A 21729-nucleotide genomic window follows, 5' to 3' on the forward strand; every position below is an offset into this window, starting at 1 on the left:
ATAGGGCTCCCTCCTGTTTGAATTCACTTGAACAGCTAGGAAACATACAAAGAAGCCTTTTTTTCCAAAAGAGACGAAGGTGGAAAAGAAATGATGTCTGTGATTTGACTTGTGAGTGCCAGGCCAGCTTTCCCACGTGATGGAGGTAGCAGAGCACCAATTCACAGAGAACAAGCCCCTTAGGTGGCTGGTCACAGAACAGCCACATTTCAGGTTACAACAGGATCTAGCAGGCTTTTCAAGTCACCAACAAGCAGGGCTGTCTGATATTGGAATGGCTTGTTCCTGAATGAGGACCATCTTTCATGGCCTCCTGCTTCCTAACTCAGATGCCTAGAGTTATGGGCTTTCCCCCACTTTCCCCTTGCAGAAACATCAAACAGACCTCATTTACATTTTAGTGTGAACGAATTTAAGGCAATGGGTATTTGTCCTTAACCAAATTTCACTGTGAAATGACAAGTGCTATTTCCTGAGTTTTGGTTGTAGGGAGTGGATTGAAACAGGTATGTCTGGACACAAGCTTCCTTGGGGACCCTGGACATTCACTGTATAGGGGCTCCCAGCTCTGCCCAAGACTAAGGCTGACACAGGAAGGATCAACAAGGGCTCTGGGACTGTGGATGAGGAACCCTTGAAATGAAGGGCAGACACCAGAACACTTACGGACATTTCTTGATCCTAGAAGATTCATTTGGCTCCAGATTTATTTAACTTTAGGTGGAAAAGCTGTTCACAGCCAGGTAGGAGGAGGTTATTTGTGATTCTTTCCTTTTCTTTTTCCTTTGTGCTTTGCTGGGTTTTCTGCAACGAGCAGTATAACTTTGTATGTATGTGTGAGTTGCTCAGTTGTGTCTGACTCTTTGTGACTCCATGGACTGTAGCCCGCCAGGCTCCTCCATCCATGGGATTCTCCAGGCAAGAATACTAGAGTGGGTTGCCCTTTCCTTCTCCAGGGGAGCTTCCGGACCCAGGGATTGAACCTGGGTCTCCTGTGTTGCAGGCAGAGTCTTTACCATCTGAGCCACCAGGGAAGCCTATCCAAGCTATCAGGAAAGCAAACTTTAGTAATCAAAAAAAAAAAAAAACTAAAAAATGTAAAATTAAAAACCATTTTCTTCCTATAAATTATTTTCATTGGTCTGCAGACTTTCATTCAGTTTGTCATTGCCATCCTTCTGAAACTGCTTCTTAAAATAATTGCAATAGGGACATCCCACGAATTGTTCTGGCTGTAGCTTTTGCTCAGATTGATCGATGTTTTCTGTCTACACGGCCATGGAGATTTGGAAGGATTAGATGTTCCGATCACACTGGGGCGCGGACAGATCACCACGCTTGGCTTGATTGAAAGAGACAGTTGGAATGGTTGTTGGAAGGATTCTGCCCCTGTGTGTGCAGGCACAGTCTTACAAATAGATGGCCTTTTGTACACCTCCCCACATCCTTAAGCTGAAAACCCACAAACACCAGGCTCATTGTTTACAATCTTATCTGATTGAGGATAAAGGAGAGGGTTGAGTGAATGAGGACACCAGGATACTGTATCATCATGAATTTCAAGAAGATATGGATTAGAAGGGAAAAGAGCCTTTAGGAAATATATATGTTAAATATGTATAAATGAACTATAATAAATATAGATACATTTAACAGTTTAAAAATACATCCATGTCGACGCAATGGGGTCTCCATTAATCCATGCCTAAGAATATATTTGGAGATGGTTGCATTGTCCTTCAAATCATTAGTATGTACTGTTGATGAGTTTTATCTTCAGTCTCCATATGTTATGCTTTCATTGCTATAAGCATAGACCTCTTAGACCAGTATCGATGTCTGGTAGAAAGAAGGAATACTTTGCTGTCAAAGAAAGTTGTTGGGCCTCACTTTACTGTTGAGAGCTACAATAAAGTGTCTAATTACCAAGCCAGACTCACTTCACCAGCCACTTTCATCTTAGTGCAGTAACAGCACACCAGCCCCTCCTGTGCCTGCTGGTTTAGATTATGTGAGGGCAGCGGACGGGTGAGCCACATGCCACAGGCCATCAGCTCAGGACTCATCAGCTCAGTCTGCAATGAGGCTGAAAGCTGTATCATGTCAGAATGACTGTAATTCTCTTTTGGAGATTTACATTTTGTAGTAGTATAGTATGGGGGGGTGGGGTGGGGAATGGGGGTTTCTCTTCTTTCCTGGGAAGTTAGGATCCTTGCCAATGCATTCCCCACCCCAAGCTTGAGATCTGTCGACTGTATCTAGTGGAAGGCATCTTTGTTTCTATTTATGAAAGGCAAGCCTGAAAGTAAAACTTTTGATTGAAACAGTTTGAGTTTCTGCAGGGCCTGGCCTTTGAACTCCACCTATCACTTCTCTCCTGCAGTTTGGGTTTTGCGTATTTGGAGCCTCGCATCTTACAAGGAAAGCACGACTTTGATTAGTTCCCCGGGTCAACCAAGGGCTGGAACAGATGATCTCTTTGGTAATCAAGAAATTTTAGAGAGAGTCCAGCCATCTGTTTCAGCCTGGCACCCTCAGGGTGACTGTATGTTGGCAGAGTCACCATGTTCCTCACTCTTAGCTTTGCAAGTTCAGATACTCAGCATCATCAGATCCCCAAGGGCAAATCAGGCTTTGGGAGACCGATCCCACTAATCAAATTCACAGAAGGTTGATGGATAAACCTACCTCATCATGTGCTTGTGAGGATTAAATGAGAATGTGGGTATAAAACTCACTTATCTCTGACCTGACACATACAGTAAGTGAAAGAAAGTGTTAGTTGCTCAGGTGTGTTTGACTCTTTGCGACTCCATGGCCTGTATTCTGCCAGGTTCGTCTGTCTATGGGATTTCCCAGGCAAAATCTGCAGTGGGTTGCCATTTCCTTCTCCAGGGGGTCTTCCTGACCCAGGGATCGAACATGGGTCTCTCGCATAACAGGTGGATTCTTTACTGTCTGAGCCACCAGGGAAGCCCAGCACGTATGGTAAGTGTCCTATAAACATTGGCTTTCCTTTTATCCTGTGATCTGTCAAATAGTATCTACAGCACAGGATAGACACTGACGGGCCAGTGGTTACCTTTGGCTTGCTCTCCCAGTTCTAGAATTCATACATAGCCCCATCCTTCTAATGAGCAGTCAGTCGTGATGTGATAAAATAGGTCATTTTAAAAAAGTTCCAGGGAATTCCCTGGTGGTCTAGTGGCTAAGACTGAGTTCTGAATCCAGATGGCCCAAGTTTGATCTTTTGATCTCTGGTCAGGGTACTAGATCCCACATGCCCCAACAAAGATCAAAGTTCCGTGTGCCACAGCTAAGACCAGGTACGTAAATAAATGCATCAATACAAAAAATAAAGTTACAGTCCTCAGGAGGCATGGGCATCCAACCTCTAGAGACACTTCAATCCACCAGCATTCATGGAGAGTGGTTCTGGGGGAGGCTGTCTGCAGATGCTGTGGTTAAAAGATAAAATACCTCTCGTCTTTAAGGAAATTAGCATTGAATAAGGGTAACATTGGTCTGTATAGAGCTCTAGTTTTGACAAGCAACAACAACCACACAAAACTAAGGATTAGAATCAACACATCATCTAAGGAAAAATAGGATCTAATTGAAAAAATGGGCCAAGGGTATAAACCAGTAATTCACAGAATAAATAATAAAAATGATCAAGATTTATATACACTGGTGCTCAGCCTCACTTTAACGGAGGAAATTCAAATTCATTGAGTATACTCATGCTCAGCTGGAGGGAATGTGGGTGTGAGTACAGCCACTTAAGAAGTCACTCTGAAATTGAACAGCAATAAATGATATTTAGTCTTCAAAAAAGAGATCACTTTGTATAACCCACTACCCTGAAGTTCTACTATTAATCTCTACCCCAGGGAGAAACTTAAACCATGTGCTGAAGGAAGCAAGTACAAGTACTTTCTTCACTGCAGTGTTATTTATAACAGTGGAAAAATTCAAAACAACAAGAAATAGTCATAAAAACACACCGCTTTTATAGAAGACCGTGCTGCTACATTCTAAAATGAGGTAGACCTAATTGTACTGACATAGAAAGTCATCTAAGCTACATCGTTTAATGAAACAATGGATGGGTCACTTCTGTTAACACACACACACACACACACAGATATCTTTCCTAGGGGCGACTCCTTAAAGAGAAGCCTGGAGGCGTATACATTATATTGGTAACAGTGACTGTATGTAGAGAGGGGACTAGAATAGGAGGCACTGGAAAGGGGAAACAATAAAAAAGAAAAAACCCAAACAAAACCCATTGATTTGCAAATCACTCTTGTTACTGTCACTTACTCCTTTGTTGTTGTTTAGTCACTAAATCCTGTCCCACTCTTTGTGACGATCCCATGGACAGTGGCCCTCCAGGCTCCTCTGTCCTTAGGATTCTCCAGGCAAGAGTACTGGAGTGGGTTACTATTTCCTTCTCCAGGGGATCTTCCCAACCCAGGGAAGGAATACGAGTCTCCTGTTTTGGCCGGTGGATTCTTTACCACCACTGTTGAAGCCCCACTTACTCCTTATGTTGACCTCATAGTGTAAGCATCATTTCCACTTACCTATGGGGGAACCACAGCTAAGAAAGGCCAAGCAAACTTTTGAGAAGTCACACACCTAGTAGACAGAGACGCCCCTGGGCTTGCTCCCATGCTTTCCCCAGGTTCCAGAAGGAATTGGCAGTTAGGCTAATTGGAACCTGATGTCTTTGTCACTTCTCGCTTTTAATTATTTCTCACTGTTTAAAGTCAAAGGCACTTCGAGGTACCCCAGACAGCCCTCTGTGTGTCAGAGTGAGAGGGGCAGGAAAGAAGACAGTTTGCAAGTGATCAGAAGATAGTCCTGATATTTAAGATTCTCTTACTTTTCATTCTCCAGATGGGGTCTTAGACATCTCAGGGCCAGGTGTCAAAGGACCAGAGTATCCACAGCCCGACTCTGTCACCGCTGGGGTCTCCTACCAGGCTGGAAGCTGGAGGTGGGGTATAGAACTTGACCCTCCAGTCTCAAGAGGAACAGGAAAGAGGGAAGGCACTGGGAACAAAAACTGAGCTTTGACTTGATGGCGGCAGCTCAGCTCCCGTTCCTGCAGTGGCCATGGGCCCTGGGGGTGGGGGGAGGTTAGGGAGGGCCCCTTGGTGACCTGCGCCTCGCCTTCTTCATGAACTCCAGTCTAGTCTTATGACAGCTGCAAATGAGGTTAGGCATACAGTTGTACCTAGCAAGTGCCTGTGCTGAAACCATTAATTTGTTAAATGTGAACAAAATATATCACATTTTTGGTAACTCTTAGCACATAGCAATTTTCTTCTTTCCCTCTACTTCCCCTCCCTTCTTCTGTATCCATTCTCTCTCTTTTCTCCCTCACCCTCTCCCTCCATCTTTCCCTCCTTCATTCATGGAGGATTCCTAGTACCTGGCCTCTCCTTTAATTTCATCCCAAGTTTGCTAGAGATTTGTTAGTGTGGCCTCTATTGGCAGTGTAGTTGCTATTTTAAATCCTAAAAAAAGGTTTTAAGTGGATAATGTTTTGAGATAGTAATTTGGTTTTTTTAGTATTTATTTATTTATTTGGCTGCACCAGATCTTAGCTGTGGCATGCAAACCCTTAGTTGCAGCACGTGGGATCTTGTTCCCTGACCAGGGATGGAACCCAGGCTGGATAAAGGATGAACCCTCTTCATTGGGAGTGCAGAGTCTTAGCCATAGGACCATCAGGGAAGTCCCAAGGTCTGTTTTTCTCCATGTTTTCTTGTACCCACTGACCTTCTCTTACCACTGGGGACATGGAGTAGGAGCTTAAATGTAGTATCAGGAGAGAGTTGACAGACAAAGTCTTAGCTCTGAATTCTAAAATAGGTAAAATAGATGCACTGCAAGGACAGAAGTCTTGAAAGCAAAGGCTTCTGTTGTCAAGAGCTGGATTTTTAAGACAGAGAAGGATTTTAAATTCTGGAAGTTCGGCTTTGACCATCAATAACCAGTGGCCTCAACATTCAGGGGTGTGCCTGCACCTGTTCCTGAGAGCTGACTGTAGACCTCTCTTCTCAACTTCATGTCCAGGAGCTTGAAATCAGCTGTGGCAGAAGTGTCTTTAGCACAGAAGTTGGCAAATACCACAAACCTGCACATTTTTTTTTTTTTCCCCCCTGGAGGGTCTGTCGTCGAGGTTTTTGAAGGAGGGGAAGTAGGAAAAGAAAGCGTGGATGAACTTCTGGGTAGACTTTTCCTGGGCTGAATCCAGGGGAGGGGGTGGGCTGCAGAAAAATGTTCAGACAGGCCTGGAGCTAGGAGGCCGAGGTATTGCATCTCTCTTTCCATCTGCAACTCTGCGAGAAGGTGGCAGCTATGCAGAGTGCTTGTGTGAAAAGTGACAGCAGGGCAGGTCCGACAGCAGTGGGAGAGCTGGGCGAGCTGGTCTCCCTGCGCCTCATCCCCCAAGCTTCCCTCGAGTCCGCTGTGGCCGAGCAGTTCACAGAGACTTCTGTTTGGATGCCAGGATGGGGCGAGATCAGCTCAGAGACGTGGAGGGCATGGCCAGTGGGGTCAAGGACCTTCCCTCAGGCTCACTAACTTTTTCCTCTGGTTCTTTCTGTGCTATCTTCTCACAATAATGAAACCCCATTTAAAGGGCAGCCGTCCCTGGGATCCTCCTGGAGGAAGGCATGGCAACCCTCTCCAGTGTTCTTGCCTGGAGAATCCCATGGACAGAGGAGCCTGGCAGGCTACCGCCTATGGGGTTAAAAAGAGTTGGACACAACTTAAGCAACTTAGCATGCACGCACACGCACAACTCAATACATTATATTTAAAACACATAATACTAAAAACTCATCACGTTCTAATAATTTTAGCATATTTACTGTCTATACATCTATCACTGTATGTCTATTGTGTGAACATTCTATGCAGTGGTTGTCACTGCATGAAAGTGAAGTGAAAGTGTTAGTCACTCAGTCATGTTGGACTCTGTGACCCCTCCGTGACTCTGCCTTCAAGTGACTTCACATTGGTAGATTGAAATCTGCCACAGTGGAAGTATTCACACTATGCCAATCAGGAAAGGCTATACATTGAGGCTTAAAAATACTGTTTTATTGATTGCCTAGATGCAGTAGTATGGTGGAGACAATAATAATATAGATTCAGCTTAAAAACATGTTGTGCGTGTGGCCGTTACATTCTGAATAACACAAAAAAATTGAGGAAATATTTTTCCAGTATTCAAAAACCTTCATCTGATTCATCCGAAAAATTGCTTACATCATGACATCATTTCACTTGTGTCTTATTAAAATACATGAAATATCAGTCAACATTTTCGACAGAACTATACTTGTTTATCGATTGTCACTACTGTTGGCTGCAGACCCAGGAGTTCTGCAAGTCAGTGAAATTCCATGAAAATCAATTGCTATGTGGAACTTAGAATGTTGTATGTTTTATTGTTAGTAGCAGTAATAAATTGGGTGACTCCTTATCCTTTACATCAGTAAAATTTATACTAAACTTGTGTACCAATATTTGCACGCGAGTATTTTTTGTTCGTGTTGGAGAGCCCATTGTTAAACATTTACCAGCGCGTCACTGGGTAATTAAGTCACTAATCATTGCTTCACTTAGCAACCATGACACCCAGAAGCCTTCCTTTAGAAAAGGACCTGGAGGCAGTGAAAAGCTTAAATATATTTAACGTCCTTTTTAAAAAATCATGGCCAAAGATACATAACATAAAATTTAACATTTTAACCATGTTTTTCTTTTTCTTTTAAATGAAGAAAGTCTATTTTCTTTCTTAAAAAATATCTGTTTATTTATTTGGCTAGTTGCAGCATGTGGAGATCTTTACTTGTGGCATGAAAACTCTTGATCGTGGCATGTAGGATCTAGTTCCCTGACCAGGGATCAGACCCTGTCCCCTGCATTGGGAGCACGGAGTCTTAGCCAGTGGACCATCAGAGAAATCCCCATTTTTTTCTTTTTCTCTGATATATTTATCTTATGGGAATTGGTATGTGTAGGTATCTATAACGAGGAATACTGTTATTTCTTATTTTCATGTTTTAAGTTAAATAACAAGTTTCTAAAGTTGGATTTTTCTTTTTAATTGAAGTATAATTGACATACAATGATATGTTAGTTTCAGGTGTACAACAATTCAACATTTGTATACATTGCAGAATGTTCACAGTAAGTCTAATTACCATCTGTCATCAGACAAAGTTACAATTTTCTTTTCTTGTGGTGAGAAAAATTACAAGAAAAAAAGACTTTCTTTGAGATTTACTTTCTTAGCAACTTTCAGATTTGCACAACAATATTATTGACAGTGATTGCCATGCTATGCATTACATCCCTTTGACTTATTTATTATATAACTGGAAGTCTGTATCTCTTGACTTCCTTGATCCATTTTGCCTAACCCCTAACCCGCTTTTCCCTCTGACAACCACCAGTCTGTTCTCTGTATCTATCAGTTTGATTTTGTTTTGCTTCTTCATTTGTTTTGTTTATTAGATTCCACTTGTAAGTGAAATCACATGGTATTTGTTTTTGACATTTCACTTAGCATATCCCTATTAAGGTCCACCATTCTGACCGTTTTAAGTGTGTAGTTCAGTGGCATTAAGTACATTCACATTATTATTGCACAACCATCACTATCATCTTCAGACCATTTCATCATGCCAAAATGAAACTCTCTACTCATTAAACAACTGCATATTCTCCACTTTCCCAGCTCCTGATAATGCCTAGTCAACTTTTTGTTTCTGCAAATTTAATTACTCTCAGTACCTTACATAAGTGGAATCATACAATATTTGTTCTTTTTGTATCTGGCTTATTTCATTTAGCATGATGTCTTCAAGATTCATTCACGTTATAACATATACCAGAATTCCTTTCTTTTATATGATTGAATAATATTCTATGGTATGTATGCACTGCATTCTAAAAATTGAAGTACAGTTGATTTATAGATCCCTAGGTTGGGAAGATCCACTGGAGGAGGGCATGGCAACCCACTCCAGTATTCTTGCTTGGAGAATCCCAAGGACAGAGGACCCTGGTGGGATGCAGTCTATAGGGTTGCAAAGGGCCAGACATGACTGAAGCAATTTAGCATACCTGATTTACAATATTGTGTTCAGGTGTACAGCAAGGTGAGTCAGTTATATATTTATATTTTTCAGATTATTTTCCATTATAGATTTTTACAAGATATTGAATATAATTACCCATGCTATACAGTAAATCCTTATTGCTTATATATTTTATGTATGGTAGTTGTCCTTTGCCTTTAGCTAAAGGCAAAGGAGAAAAGGAAAGATATCCTATTTGAATGAAGAGTTCCAAAGAATAGCAAAGAGAGATAATAAAAAAGCCTTCCTCAGAGATCAGCACAAATAGAGGAAAACAATAGAATGGTAAAGACCAGATATCTCTTCAGGAAAATCAGAGATACCAATGGAACATTTCATGCAAAGATGGGCTCGATAAAGGACAGAAATGGTATGGACCCAACAGAAGCAGAGATATTAAGAAGAGGTGGCAAGAATACATAGAAGAACTGTACAAAAAAGATCTTCAGGACCCAGATAACCACGATGGTGTAATCAGTGGACTAGAGCCAGACATCCTGGAATGTGAAGTCAAGTGGGTCTTAGGAAGCATCACTATGAGCAAAGCTAGTGGAGGTGATGGAATTCCAGTTGAGTTATTTCAATTCCTGAAAGATGACACTGTGAAAGTGCTGCACTCAATATGTCAGCAAATTTGAAAAACTCAGCAGTGGCCACAGGACTGGAAAAGGTCAGTGTTCATTCCAATCCCAAAGAAAGGCAATGCCAAAAATGCTCATACTACTGCACAACTGCACTCATCTCACATGCTAGCAAAGTAATGCTCAAAATTCTCCAAGCCAGGCTTCAACAGTATGTGAACCGTGAACTTCCAGATGGATTTAAAAAAGGCAGAGGAACTAGAGATCAAATTGCCAATATCCGTTGGATCATCAAAAAAGCAAGAGAGTTTCAGAAAAACATCTATTTCTGCTTTATTGACTAAGCCAAAGCCTTTGACTATGTAGATCATAGCAAACTGTGGAAAATTCTTCTAGAGATGGGAATACCAGACCACCTGCCTCCTGAGAAATCTGTATGCAGGTCAAGAGGCAACAGTTAGAACTGGACATGGAACAACAGACTGGTTCCAAATAGGGAAAGGAGTGCGTCAAGGCTATATATTGTCACCTTGCTTATTTAACTTCTATGCAGAGTACATCATGGGAAATGCTGGACTGGAAGGAGCACAAGCTGGAATTAAGATTGCTGGGAGAAATATCAATAATCTCAGATACTCAGATGACACCACACTTATGGCAGAAAGCGAAGAACTAAAGAACCTCTTGATGAAAGTGAAAGAGGAGAGTGAAAAAGTTGGCGTAAAACTCAACATTCAGAAAATTAAGATCATGGCATCTGGTCCCATCACTTCATGGCAAATAGATGGGGAAATAATGGAAACAGTGAGAGACTTTATTTTCTTGGGCTCCCAAATCACTGCAGATGGTGACTACAGCCATGAAATTAAAAGATGCTTGCTCCTTAGAAGAAGAGCTATGACCAACCTAGACAGCATATTAAAAAGCAGAGATATTACTTTGCCAACAAAGGTCCATCTGGTCAAAGCTATGGTTTTTCCAGTAGTCATGTATGGATGTGAGATTTGGACCATAAAGAAAGCTGAGCACCAAAGAATTGATGCTTTTGAACTGTGGTATTGGAGAAGACTCTTAAGAGTCCCTTGGACTGCAAGGAGATCCAACCAGTCCATCCTAAAGGAAATCAATCCTGAATATTCATTGGAAGGATTGATGCTGAAGCTGAAACTCCAATGCTTTGTCCACCTGATGCAAAGAACTGACTCATTGGGAAAGACCCTGATGCTGGGAAAGATTGAAGGCGGGAGGAGAAGGGGATGACAGAGGATGAGATGGTTGGATGGCGTCACTGACTCAATGGACATGAGTTTGAGCAAGCTCCAGGAGTTGGTGATGGACAGGAAAGCCTGGCGTGCTGCAGTCCATAGAGTCGCAAAGAGTTGGACACGACTGAGTAACTGAACTGAACTGATAGAAGTTGTATGTTAATTCCACACTCCCTATTTCACCTGCCCACCCCACTTTCCACTTTCCTTTCTTTTTTCCCCTTGGTTGTGCCGTGTGGCATGCAGGATCTTATTAGTCCTTTGATCAGGGATTGAACCTGTGACCCCTTCAGTAGAAGCACAGAGTCTTAACTACTGGACCACCGGGAAAGTCCCAAAGTTATTATTTTTATCAATCAAACCTGGAGGTGCTGGCAGTTGAACCCAGGCCCTCTGGGTGCTAACCATGCTCTCTACCACTGAGTTACACCCTTTCCTTCCTCCACATTCCCCTTTGGTAACCATAAATTTGTGACTATTTCTGTTTTGAATATAGATTCATTTGTATTATTTTTAAATTCCACAGGTAAGTGATGTCATATAATATTTGTCTTTCTCTAACTTACTTCACTTAAGTATAATATTCTCTAGGTCCTTCCATGTTGCTGCAAATGATAATAGTTCATTCTTTTCATGGCTGAGTAATATTCCATTTTCTATCTATACCACATCTTCAGTCTTCTGTTGAAGGGCACTGTTTGCATGTCTTGGCTATTATAAATAGTGCTGCTATGAACACTGGGGTGTATGTATCTTTTCAAATTAGAGTTTCATCTTTTCTGGATATATACCCAGGAAAAGGATTGCTGGATCATGATTTTTAAGGGAATTCCACACTATTCTCTGGGCTTCCCAGGTGGCGATAGTGGTAATGAACCCACTTGCCAATGCAGGAGACATAAGAGATGCAGGTTCGATCCCTGTGTTGCAAAGATCTCCTGGAGGAGGGCACGGCAACCCATTCCAGTATTCTTGCTTGGCGAATCTCATGGACAGAGGAGCTTGGTGAGGTACAGTAGGGTTGCATGGATTCGGACACAGCTGAAGTGACTTAGCATGCATGCATGCACACATACTGTTCTGCATAGTGGCTGCACCAATTCACATTCCCACCGACAGTTATACCACAGATTTTGTTTATCCATTCATTCATTTAGGGACAGTTGGGTTGTTTCCACCTTTTGGCTGCTGTGAATATGCTGCTATAAACGTGAGTGTACAAGTGACTGCTCTTCCCTTCCTTTTTATGAATGCCTTTAATTAAGGAGGCCCTGGAGGGCAGATGAGAGCTGGATGGGTCAGAATGAGGCCCTAGGACCCATTTTATCTCTGTTCTCCCTATATTCTTGCTGGCTGTTTCTGCTCCCCCTTCTCCAATGAGAGGCTGTGTGCTTTGGGAACAGCACCCAGAGAGGCCAAAAGCCTGGCCACTGGTGTGTGACACTACCTCATGCCTTTGCTGATGGCTGGGTTAAGTTCACTAGCCCCACAGTGTGAACCACCATGGCCCCCACCACGGCCACCCTGAAACTGCTGGCAGAAACCACGGAGGAGTGGAGGGGTGGTGAACGAAGTGTCTTTGTTATGATAGGCAAATGGCCTCAAGGGTTGAGGGTTAAAAGTCGCTCAGTCATGTCTGACTCTGCAACCCCATGGACTATATACTTCATGGAATTCTCTAGGCCAGAATACTGGAGTGAGTAGCCTATCCCTTCTCCAAGGGCTCTTCCTGACCTAGGAATCAAACCGGGGTCTCCTGCATTGCAGGCAGATTCTTTATCAACTGAGCCACCAGGGAAGCCCCAAGGGATGAGAAGAGCAGCCAACGGCTTGGCCCCTCTTTAGGGTCAGGAAATGCCAGTGACACTGAATGACCAGTGCAATGTGGATCTAAATAAACTTTTTTTTTTTTAATGCTGGAAATGACCCATCCTGATTCATGCTTGGTTGTTGAACGTGCCATCAGCCTTTTCCCAGATGGAACAAATTATTTGCTATTAGAAATTCTTTTAAAAATAGCACAACCAATCAGGGTGTTTCCCTGTCTGCATATCTCCTAAGAGGAACTGAAAAGAGAGTGCAAATGGGAAAAGTTTTGTCCTCTTTTTTTCTGAAGGAGAAAGCAGACATCTTCAGTTCCTCTGAGCAAGTGGTAGAATCATGTTCAGCAGGACAAGGTCAGCGTGATGAATCTTTTTATGTGACATCAAAGGATGGACGGACAGTGGAATCAAAGCTTGCAATGAAGGGCACTTCCAGATACATTTTTAAGGTCTTTTGTCAGGCTTAGAAAAGCTTTCTATGTTGTGGAGTGCTGGCTGGTGCTGATATGTTAAGAGCCTTGATAAGGTAGGTAGTGGCAGAGAACTGAAGGATTGGGATTGCTGACTAAGGTCGGATAATACACACCAGTCACCTTCCTCCTCGCCGACTGCCCTCCAATTCCTAGCCTCCAAACCCTGAGTTTACAGGCATCTGCCGTCCATTCCTTAACTCTTGTCCACACCCCCTGGCCATGTGACTCTGGAAACTGAGTCTGTTCTGGGCCCAGTTTCTACAGAGTGAGCTAGTGATCACCCAGGAGGAACCTGCTCAGCTGTGTCCAGGTGATCCTCAAGCCCACTGCTGTGGAACAGACTGGGCAGGTGCTCTGGGTGGAAACAAGCCACTTCAGTCTCTGTCTTCACCTGGGTTTGGCACCCTTTTGCTCAGAGAAATGGGTATAAATCAGCAGAGTCGTGGGAAGGGTGTGTGTGTATGTGTGAATCTTTATCTCTAGAAGGTGGGAAAACCTAAGCATCTAAGGCGTCGACATGCTTTATTGTTTTCTGATCCTGTCTTACAAAACTGGTACTAGGACTTCGCGGATGGTCCAGTGGTAAAGAATCTGCCTGCCACTACAGGGGACATGGGTCCAATCCCTGCTCTGGGAAGACCCCACGTGCCACAGAGCAACTAAGCCCCTGCGCCGCAGCCATGGAGCCCAAGTCCTGGACCCCGGGGATGCAACTGCTGAGCCCGTGAACCTAGAGCTCACGCTCTACAGCAAGAGAAGCCACCGCGAGGGGAAGCCCAGGGACCACAACCAGAGAAAGCCCTTGTGCGGCTATACAGCGCAGCCGAAAACAAAAGATTAAAAAAAACCCTAGTACTTACCAAGCGGGCATAAACAACCCTCAGCACCACCTCTGAAACTGCTCTAGGGTAAAGCTAACTTCCAGTTAAATGAATTTTACAAGATGGACTTCCTGTTGAGAAAAGTAAGCAAATTTCCACTTCAATAAAAATCATTTTCAACAGTTAAAAAAAAAAAAAGTCCAATCGGAAAATGGGCAAAAGCTGTTCTGAATACAGATGATATACAGATGGCAAATAAGCACATGAAAAGATGTTCAGCATCATTAGCCTTCAAGGAAATGCAAATTAAAACCACAATGAGCTATCACTATATATCCGCTGGAGTGCCTGAAATAGTGACAACAATTTGGTGTTTGGTGTTGTTGACAAGGATGAAGAGAAGTTGATCACTCATACATTGCTGATGAGAATGTAAAAGCTACAGCCATTCTGGAAAACAGCTTGGCAGTTTCTTACAAAACAAATCATGCTATTATCATACGATCCAGTAATGACACTCTTGGGCATTTTCCCAGAGAAATGAAAGTTTGTGTTCACACAAAAATCAGTGCGTGAATGTTCATGGCAGATTTATTTGTAATAGCCCCTAAGTGGAAACAGCCCAGATGTCCTTCAACAGGATAAACAAACTGCGGTACATCCACACTGGGGAACAGCAGTCAGCAATAAGAAGGAATGAAGTACTGATGCGTGCAACAATTTAGATGAATTATGCTGAGTGAAAAAAGCCAATCCCAAAGTGTCAAATGCTATATATTCCACTTTACGTAACATCTTTGAAATGAGAGAAGCTTAGAAATGGAAAACAGTTGTCAGATGACTGTGGTGGATACCTGAACACATGATAAAACTGTAGAACTAAATACACACACACACACACACGTACACACACACACAGGTGTACAGATGAAACTGGGGAGATCTGACTAAGATGGGAGACTAGTATTGAAGGCAGTATCCTGGCTGTGATACTGGGCTATAGTTTTGCAAGATGGTAGCATCATGGGATCCTGAGTTAAGTGTTCATGAGATCTCTGTGTATTCTTTCTCACAACTGCCTGTGAAGCCACACTTATATCATTACAATTTTCACTAAAAGAGCATAAATCTTAAGTGTGACAGTTGGGCTTGCAATTCAGTTGTACAAGTGCTTTACCTCAGGACAACCATCCCTATACAGAATATTACAAAGATGATAAAATTTAATACAATTAATATAGATATTTTACTGCTTCAGTAAGGACTCTTTAAAAAATTAATTTGTTGTTTGTTTATTGCTGGCTGTGCTGGGTCTAGCTGCGTGCAGTCTGTCTGTAGCTGTGACAAGCAGGGCCTGCTCTCTCGTGGTGGTGGGTGGTGTGAGGGCTTCTCACTTCAGTGGCTTCTCTTGGTGTGGAGCACGCGCTCTAGGAATGCGGGCTCAAGAGTTGCCGCTCTCGGGCCGGATTCCACTCCACTGCATTTTCTGGGTAACTCCCTGATCTCACTGCTCCACAGAGTACACCGGACCTCGATTTCTTCTCTTCAGCTGTCACTGTCCAGAAAACCCTGCCCCAAGACACTTTTCTCCTTTTTCAATGTGGCAGCTAGTTACCTGAGAAATGAATTGCTGTCCAGGTGAGAATGACCAGTAGAGTGTTCAGTGTGGGAGGCAGGCACGCTTACATCTGAACAGGAGCCTCCTGGAGTTCTGTAGGAAATCATCCAAAAAGAAATAATTTTGTGACGAGGAGCAGTTTACTAGGATCACAGGCATATGGGGGTGATTCTGGAGCCCTGAAGTGACATCAAGGGTCTGACAGCTGAGAGCAAGTCAGAGGAATTGACTGATTAAATGATTGGAGGAGGAAGAAAAAAATTCACGTAGCAGTGGGTTATCTCCTTGTGACGAAAGGCCATAGGTTTTTATTTCAGCCGCTAATGAATGAAAAACATGCAGTATTTACATGGTCAAAGGACGCATGGATCCACGATGTGCGTCTTCACTTACAGTGCTGATTTCCCAGGTGATCGTATTTCTAACATTTCCACACTGTTTTCCCTTGAAGGTGTTTCTTTTTTTTGCTAGTTGCTCAGTTGTGTTCAACTCTTTGCAACTCCATGGGTTGTAGCCCACCAAGGCACCTCTGTCCATGGGATTCTGCAGGCAAGAATACTGGTGTGGGTGGCCATTCCCTTCTCCAGAGGATCTTCCCAACCTGGGGATCGAACCCACGTCTCCTGCATTGCAGGTGGATTCTTTACCATCTGAGCCACCAGGGAAGCCCTTGGAGGTGTTTGGACGTTACTTACGTAGGTCATGTTTTAGTATTTTGGGGGGAAGTCTCCTTGACATGCCTCCCACTATAGTTTTCCTGATAAAAAGGTTTTTGCCTGTTTTCTATGTTGAAAGAGGGGGCAAGGGTTGTGCCAGGGAGCATCTGGATAATTCAGCAGCTGTGTCAGGTTAACCTGGCTACCCGTATCCCCCACCTTACTTTTCTGGGCACCCCAGCAGACACTTTGTACCTGAAATGCACACCCATGAGCTGAGTTATCAGCCTCCTGAGTTCTGCTTCTGCAGATAGGCCACCTGGCTTCTCTTTCAAGCCCTGAATTATAAAACAAGGTTGTACACGTTTTGGAAAATCCCTTTGTGTATTTCTTCTAAAAGTGCTACTTTGGTCTTTTTCATCTGGGCCTGGGAAGACATTTCCACTTTTGCCTTTGGTCTCTGCTGACTTTAATATGAGCTAATGAGTAATGGTCAATTCATATCTGTGGAATAAGGTTTATAGAATGAAATTAATTTTTCAAAAATGTCAGCATTTGAAATGACTCTATGGCTTAGAAGTGACATGTGCTCTGTATCCATCCTCCAGAGTTTGAGCATTTAGGAAGTGGGGAGGGCCCAGTGGCTTAGAGAGTACTGGGGTCACAGAGTCTCCTTTGTGCAATTTTCCTTAGAGATTGCAGCGTAAGCACCCATATGTGGCCTATGGGCTGCGACTTCCTTGGTCTCTCCTACCTGGTAATTCTCTTTTCCTTGGAGCCCCCACCACTGCCTGAAATACCCCTCCTGTTCTCCTGCCTCCATGAACCTTCCCCTGCATGACCCCTCTCTCCCACCTTGCTCCCCTGGTTCTCTGTAAATCCTGTGTGTGTGTGTGTGTGTGTGTGTGCATGCGTGTGTGTGTGTGTGTGCACACACGTGCTCACTCGCTGAGTTGTGTCCACTCTTTGTGACCCCATGAACTATAGCCGGCCAGGCTCCTCTGTTCATGGGATTTTTCCAGGCAGGAACACTGGAGTGGGTTGCCATGCCCTTCTCTAGGGAATCTTCCCAACCCAGGGATTGAACCCTCGTCGCCTGCATCTCTCGCCTTGGTAGGCAGGTTTTTTACCACTAGCGCCACCTGGGAAGCCCCCTCTAAATTCTACCTAGTTGTTAAGGCTCAGCTCAAATTCTGACTTCTCCAAGAGGCTTTCTGATTCATCACCACCACCTGTGCAATACTGACAAGAATGATAACAGCTCTCAGTATTTAAAGAGTTACTAATGTACCAGGCCCTGTAGTAAGTTTCAGTAGCATCTTATTCAATTCCTGCAATAACCTTGTACCTTGAAGGTGCAGAAAACTTGGAGAATTTGCATGCACTGGTTATGTCATACTCTAAGTGACAGAGCTGTTAACTCCTGCCCTGGTTTGTCTGGCTCTGAAGGCCATTCTTTTAACGCCTCTTCAGTCTGCCCTCCTGAAAAGTGTCAATCGTTTTACTGTGAGAAGCTGATGAAGCTAGGTGGGACTGCCAAGGTCATATTGTCCACTCTTCTCATTTTACAGTTTTTCTGGTTCTCAGTCTTGCTCATCATTTATTCATTCAACAAACATATTGAATCCTCCCACATTTAAGGCACTGTGTTGAACCCTGAGTGTCTTTCCTGCTGCACGCTCTCTGGGGGCTCCTTTTGTAAGCTTAATGAAGCCACACCCAAAGCTACCTTAGAACGGGGATTGAGTGAAGCCCCCGCCTCCTCTGAGTGTGGCTCTGTGCAGAAGTGCCATGCACCACTGATGCCCCAATGTGGAACCCTGGTCATCAGCCTGTCTCACACTCAGCAGCTACATTGGAGCCAAAAACTCTGGAGTGACCCCTAACTCCAGATAAGGGAGCCTGGCGTGTGGCAGTCTTTGGGACTGCATAGAGTTGGACATGGCTTAGCGACTAAACAACAACTAACTCTTCATTTACCTTCAGTTCAGTTCAGTCGCTCAGTCGTGTCCGACTCTTTGCAACCCCATGAACCGCAGCTCGCCACCTTTTGAAATCATTCAGGGCTTCCCTGGTAGCTTAGTTGGTAAAGAATCCACCTGCAATACAGGAGATCTGGGTTTTTTCCCTGGGTCAGGAAGACCCCTGGAGAAGGAGATTGGAACCCACTCCAGTACCCTTGCCTGGGATATCCCATGGACTTAGGAGCCTGGCGGGCTACAGTCCATGGGGTCTCTAAGAGCCAGATGTGATTTAGTGACTAAACCACCAGTAAATCCTACTGATGCTCAGCCTTCAAATAACCAACTCTTAAACCACCATCTTGTTCAGGATAGCTGCAGTAATCTGTGACTCTCTGCTCCCACTGTTCCCCACTGCCCCGTTATCTCAGCCCTTTCTCATATCAGCTTGAATAATCCTTTAAAATAGGCCAGGTCAAATGACATCCTCTTTCCTTATGATTCCATTTATCACTTAGACTAAAACCAAGCCCTTTCTGGGCACAAGGCACCACATCATCTTGTCCTTGCCTTTCTTTCTGACCACATCTCCCCCCAGATTCCCTGGTTTGCTGTGCTCCAGGTAAGAGCTGAACACGCCAACAACATGCCCCTACCGCCTGGGCTTCGTGTCGCTATTCTGTTTGAGATCTTCTCCCAGAGATTCCTGCGTTCACCTCTCTTCTTTCTGATCTTCTCAGCAAGGCCTTCCCTCGCAGCCCCTGTTCCTATGTCATAGCCCACCAGGCTTTCCAACTAAGAGTATGGTAATTAGTTAATCTGGTAAGTTAGATAATGTTTCAACTAAGAGCCATGGGAAGTCTTGAACTTTGTTGTTCTCTTTAGCATCTTGTGGCTCAGTGGTCAAGAAGCCGCCTGCCTGTGGAGGAGCCACAGGTTTGATCCCTGGATCAGGAAGATCCCTCAGAGAAGGAAATGGTGACTTGCTCCAGTATTCTTGCTCGGGAAGTCCCATGGACAGAAGAGCCTGGTGGGCTATAGTCCATGGGGTCACAAAGAGCTGGATACGACTTTGCAATTAAAACAACCATAACCACAAATTAGCATCAAAGATAGTCTGTTGAAAACTTTAAAAAATTTTTTTTCTTATTGTGATACATAAAAGCTACCATTTTAGCCATTATCTTAAGATTTTTAGCGCAGCTTTTAGCCTCCTTCTAGTGTATCTTCAACATGTGACTGACACCTTGAGGGGAAAGCTGAAGGAGGCTCCTCGGTCTCCAGTTCTGTCACTGCAGCCTTGGGAGACCCCCGGTGGTCCTGTTGGGCTCTCCCCTCTTCATGGAAGAGACCCTCTGGTTGGCGAGGTCTGGAGGCCTCAGCCTCCTCCCCAGGGAAACACAGATAGCAGAATGCAGCTCCCCTGTTGGCATCTCATCTCTCTAAAACCTTAGTATCTTCAGCCATTGTCTCTTCAGCTGCTCTAGGGCACTTAGAGATGGTATTTTTTCCAATCTGTCCCACTTGGAAACCTGAATTCCCTTCTCTCATTTAAATGTAGAGGATTTCCCTAGCTTGTCTTTCTCTCTTTGTCCAAGAATTATTGACTGAGGTTTGTTAAACCATTGCCTGGATTACTGAAAACCCCTTTCACCCTTATTTTGAGTCCACTTTTTTCCTCTCAGCTGGCTTACTGAAGTAGATCGTATTGTCTGTATGGTCAGGCCACTCAAGATGGCTGTTGTCTTGTTCTTTGTATGGACTAGCATCCTGCTCACATGAATGGGATTGCCCTCTGCCCAGGCTAGTGATCATTCTGGTCTTTAGGCCAGAACAACTTCACCTGCTAGTTTTTGAAAGGGAAATATCTACCCTTGTGATGGTAGTTAACCTGAGGGGCTGGGAGAGACCTGCCCTGGTAGTTTGCCCTGGTAACTGATGAGCCAATCTGAGGTCAATTCCCCCTATAAATAAATGGTAGCCTCCTCCCCCAGGTGGCAAAGGTTGCTACCATGGCCCGCCTGCCCGGAGAGGGTGGAGAGTCACTCCAGGACCCTTTGTTTTGGACGTGTAAGATCCCCCTGTCTGATAAGTCATTGTCTCTGGGCTTTTTCTCTAGCTTCAAGTCTGGGCAACCATAAGGCTTTCAGACCTTTGGGGTGCAGCCCAACAATTGGTGAGCAAATGGGAGGCGGAGGAAACTTGTGTAAGCGCTGAGATGGTGGGAAATAAGGATGGGGAATGCAACATTGCTGGGAAATCCTGAGGTGGCTGTCTACTAGCATGTGGGGCCCTGCGGCAGCTGCCCGCCATGGGGGATGATGGGAAAGAAAGCTCTTCCATTGTACTGATGATGTCCTGTTAACCTCAGAGTCTCTTTGAAGTTTAAAAGTAGCAGCACCATGGCTTGTGGCTCATCTGACTGCAGGGGGATGGCTGGCGAATACAGACCAAATGCAAGGATCTGGACTGTCTATCAAATAATTGGGTGTTCCTTGTCAGGTGAGACAAGCATACTCCGTCAGACCCACCAGTCCTAAACAATTAGACACTGGCTTTAGGGATATTAACCCAGGGCCAGGCTTGTGGGTGTGGCCAGAAGGGTCTGGTGGGGGCCTGAGGCAGTGGCAAAACAATGAATGCGCACTCTCGGGCTTCTGGTCCCACCTGTGAAATGGGGCAGAGCAGCAAGAGTGCGATGGGACAATGGCCATGTGTTGCCTACAGTGTGTCACAACAGGTGAAAGATGTTACAAAAGGCCTGCTTGAGCTGTTGAGCAACACGAAAACCCACCATGTGGGGTCTAGAACAGCTGTGCACGACATATGGGACCCCCCTCCACCCACCACCCCACTACGGACATAGACAGGGACCAAGGAGCCCACTTTACCGACCATGAAGTTCAGGAATAGGCTGATATTATCCCCCTGCTTCTAGGCAGTGGATGGGCTGCTTACTGAGTACTTACTGATGAGACAGGAGCCCGGCTCTCAACATGAGACGTGTCCCAGCAGCAAGAGTCCAGGAGCAACAGCCTCCACTGCGTTAACCCAGAAGCAACCTGTCAACACAAGCCGAGATCACCTGTTGACCACTGAAGGACTGTTGCCAACTGTTGGTCAGGACCATATCTTACCCTTGTCCTCGCTGTAGGCCTACCCCCCAGGGGAACATGTTATAAAGTGGCCTTGGGATTGGCAGATAAGTCCCAGTGCTTTGTGTTTGTTGCCCCAGAGGAAGAGGATTAGAAAGGGACTTACAGGTTTCACCTGTCTTCTCCTCGGCCCCACGTAAGACTGCTAAAATAACCTAGGTCCACTTTGGGAGAAAGGCGCCACTGTACAATATTAACCTGTG

General features: G+C 44.4%; 2 long non-coding RNA genes across 2 annotated transcripts in view; one reads left to right on the forward strand and one right to left on the reverse strand.

The window, feature by feature from the left end:
• The window catches only part of LOC147346035 (uncharacterized), a 45798-nt gene that overhangs the window by 16996 nt on the left and 7073 nt on the right, over positions 1 to 21729 (forward strand). The gene's annotated exons all lie outside the window — the stretch shown is intronic.
• On the reverse strand, positions 13284 to 16297 carry LOC147346036 (uncharacterized). Its single transcript, XR_015153443.1, has 2 exons — positions 16148 to 16297; positions 13284 to 15847 (listed from the first exon to the last, which is right to left on the reverse strand). It is a non-coding gene; the product is annotated as an uncharacterized LOC147346036 (long non-coding RNA).

Source organism: Bos grunniens, chromosome 24 (genome assembly GCF_055505025.1).
Source record: "Bos grunniens cultivar Pamir isolate PY7600 chromosome 24, Bosgru_T2T1.0, whole genome shotgun sequence".
Taxonomy (NCBI): domain Eukaryota; kingdom Metazoa; phylum Chordata; class Mammalia; order Artiodactyla; family Bovidae; genus Bos; species Bos grunniens.